Source organism: Mus pahari, chromosome 3 (genome assembly GCF_900095145.1).
Source record: "Mus pahari chromosome 3, PAHARI_EIJ_v1.1, whole genome shotgun sequence".
NCBI lineage: Eukaryota > Metazoa > Chordata > Mammalia > Rodentia > Muridae > Mus > Mus pahari.
The window spans coordinates 80,303,096-80,307,172 of NC_034592.1; positions in this window are offsets into that span (position 1 = coordinate 80,303,096).

Sequence of the window (4,077 nt, forward strand, 5' to 3'; positions counted from 1 at the left end):
AAAGAAAGAAAGAAAGAAAGAAAGAAAGAAAGAAAGAAAGAAAGAAAGAGGGGGGAGGGAGGGAAGGAGGGAGGGAGGAAGGAAGTAAAGAAGGAAGAATAGAAGGAAGGAAGGGAGAAGAAAAGAAAGAAAATCAGAAAGAAGAGAGGTTCTAAATCTCAAGAGAAAATACTTGTAAAAAGCAAAATAAGAGCAAAAACAAACAACTTTTCTAATAATTGGCCTGTATTCAAACAAACAAACAAACAAACAAACAAACAAAGCCAGGCTAACTGTTTAAACTGGTTGATTATATTGCCCATTTAGTTTCCTTTTTTGTATCTGAAATATAGCTTCACATTTACACAGAATCCAAGTGAAAATTATTCACAATTGTGCCTGGAAAAAGTGGTACAAAGTGCTTGTGAGGGGGTAGGAAATGAGTAGCACTCTTAGGCACTGCTAATGAGATTCTCATCTTATACAGTGCTTATGGAGAGGAGCATAGAAACTGATAAAAATAAAATATAATAAAGTAAAATAAAATAAAATAAAATAAACCTACCTTATGATCCAAAATCTATTAATTTCTCCTATATTTGATTTTGTGGGTTAAGAATTCCCTTAGAATTGTCTAGATGTTACCACTGAGAAGTGATTCCAAAAGTGGGCTGGGCAAAGAATGAATTTGCTGAGTTTATAGACATGATTAATCTGGGATATTCTGCATAGGAGCAAGTCACTAGGGGCCATACCTTGGTGTTTCTACCTCATGAAAGTTATAAAGAGTAATAGAGATGGCCTTCCATGGAAGGAACGATGAAACTGCTGAAACAACGAACCAGATAAAACCCTTATTATCTGGTATTTTAGCAGAACAATGGAAAAACTAACACATATGACGTGAAAAAAAAGATCACTTCATAGAAGCAGAGAGGAAAATAGTGGTTATTCGAGGCTGCATAGAGTAAGAAGACCTGGGGATACTTATATACAAAGTTGGTATACAAAAATCAACAAAAATACATTACTTAACAGTGCTACATCACATAAAACAAAAGAGCTGGGAGAGATGTGCTGAATGCTCTTGTGACAAAGAAATGATCTTTATTCAAGATGATGGGTGAGTGAGGTATCCCGAGTTGATCACCAAACAATATACATTTCATAGCATCTTCAATCACAACCTGATAATTAAAATGAAAAATTCCAATCCACCCCACAAACACACTAGTATCTTACAGTAATGGGTAAGAACCATGTTACATATGAAGGCATTTCACTACATATGGTGGCCAACAGAAGAGTAAAACCTGTTTGAAAAGCAGGAAATCCTCACATGGATGTATGGTTAGTGTCCTGGCATACGACTTTCTTAGGATCGTTCATATTGCCCTCATCTGTAACAACAATGAGTACTTTGCCTTAGCATTTCCTAGGTCTCATGAAAGTTGCAAGGGTAATTTTCTTCTCTCAAAATACAAATAACAGTGAGTCAAACATATGTAACTCATTCCTGGGAGTATTTCTTGATAGGTTATGATTTCTAGGGAGCTTTGTCTCCCCTGTTATATGGTGACTCATTTATTTTCTTTAAATATATGTATAAATTTTAGAAAACCTCTCCAATAGTAGTTTTTTAATCATGGCTTTCTTTTTCATAAGTTCTTTAGCTTCAGGTATCCTTCCCCTGCGTTCCCCCTCTAACATGTCCTTCTGTCCTCTACTCAATTTAATCCTCTTGATCCAATTTCCCTTTCATCCATTTATAACACTATATTCTATATCCACTTCCTTAGAGGATTCCCTACTAGCCCCTGCTCCATTACTAGTTACCTAACCTCTTTGGCTATTCTAAATGAAACACACACACATCAAAAGTTTAAAAGTTTATACCTACATATAAGAGCACACGTGAAATATTCATCTTTCAGGGCTTCGGTTACCTCATCCAGGATGATTGTCTCTAGCTTCATCCACTTAAGTGCAGATTTCATAATTTCATTTTTAAACAGCTGAATAGTAATTCATTGTGTAAATGTACCACATTTGTATTACCCTTTCATCAACGGATAGACATAAAGGCTGCTTCAAATTTCTGGCGATTGCAAATAGAGCATCACTGAATAAAGATGAGCAAGTATCTCTGCTGTAAAGATGTAAGAGTATTTGAGTACACACTCAAGACTGGATTAGATGGATCTTGTGGGAGATTTGTTTTTGGCTTTTAGAGGAAGTTTCACGCTGATTTTCATAGTGACTGCACACATTTGCACTCCCACCAGCAATAGTTGGATGTTCATTTTACCCTACATTGTCATCAGAATCAGATGTCATTTTTTTAAATTTTTAAGTAATGGCCACTCTGTCTGGAATAAAATGAAATATCTAAGTACATTCAATTCAAAATGTTTCTCAAGTGTTTGTGTTTCATCTTTTGAGTAATTGTTAAAGAAATTGTTTGAGAAAAGTTTTGAGAACTTTTTTTTCAGTTCTACACTCCATTTAAAAAACTGAGTTGGCTGACTAGGCCATCCTCTGCTACATATGCAACTAGAGACACAGTTCTGTGGGTACTGGTTTGTTCATATTGTTGATCCTCCTATAAGGTTGCCGACCCCTTTATCTTCTTGGGTACTTTCTCTAGCTCCTTCTTTAGGGGCCCTTGGTCTTGGGAAGGTCATATGCGCCAGTACAGGGGAATGCCAGGGCCAGGAAGCAGGAGTGAGTGGGTTGGGGAGCAGGACAGGGGGAGGGTATAGGGGACTTTCGGGATAGCATTTGAAATGTAAATGAAGAAAATATCTAGCAAAAAAAAAATGGAAAAATAAAACTGAGTTGGTTTCAGGATGTTTTATCCTATCAAATTCAAGGTATCCCAACTTATGTTGAGGTATTTGGCATTTGGATGATAGATATGGATCTATTTCCACTTGTCTACATGCTGCTATATAATTTGGCCAGCACCATTTGCTGAAGATGCTATTTATTTTTTTTCTCCACTGTGCATTTTGGTTTTCTTTTGTGAAATAGCAGCTGTCTATGGGTATGTGGAGTTATGTCCAGGTCTTCAGCAGGATCCCATCAATCAACATGTCTGTTTTTATGCCAATGTCATTTTGTTTTCAATTACTATAGCTCCATAATACAACTAAAATCTGAGTTTGTGAGTCTAAGCATATATTATCTCTAGCAATTTTTTTTTTTTTTTTTTAGTAATTGGGGCTGTTTTAGCTTTCCTATTTATGGTGTTTATTTTTCTTTTTTGATGTGTGTGTGTGTGTGTGTGTGTGTGTGTATGTGTGTGTGTGTGCATATTTGTTTTTCCATTTGATGTTTAAGCATCATTTTTCAATTTTCATTGAAGTATTGTATAGGGATTTTAAGGAGAATTGCATTGAATCTGTAGATTGATTTTGGTAAGATGGTCATTTTCACAATATTAATCTTACAAATCTATCGTCATGAGAGATCTTACCAACACCTGATCTCTTCTTCAAGTTCTTTCTTTAATGTCTTGGAGCTTTAAGTATACAAGCCTTTCACTTGGTTGTTTAGAATTATTCTAAAATATTTTTGAGACTACTGTAAACGTATTGTTTTTCTAATTTATTTCTCAGTATGTTTATCACTTATATGTAGAAATACTACTAATTTTTGTGTGTCGGTTTTGTATCCTATTTAGCTCAATGTGGAGTCCTGCTAATGCTCCAGTTCACTGACAATGCTATCAGTTACTCTTTAAAACTTGAGGGTAAAGAAAGTCTACTGCTGAAGACACCACATACTTAAAGCATAAAACATGGAGAAATATCACTGCTCCTCAACTGGAAGCTTTACCACTATTGGCTACCAATGATCCAACCCAGATATAAATTATGTGACTATAATAACATTCTAGTTTCAAAATATGACCAGAAGACTGGCACATATATCAAGGGAATAACTAATGACTTTTAAAAATTGTATTTAAAACCAACTATACAAGGTAGAATGCACACCTGTTATTGTTGTTTTATACCATCACAGAATTTATTTCTGTTTTTTTTTTAGAATTTTTTTTAGATATTTTCTTTATTTACATTTCAAATGCTATCC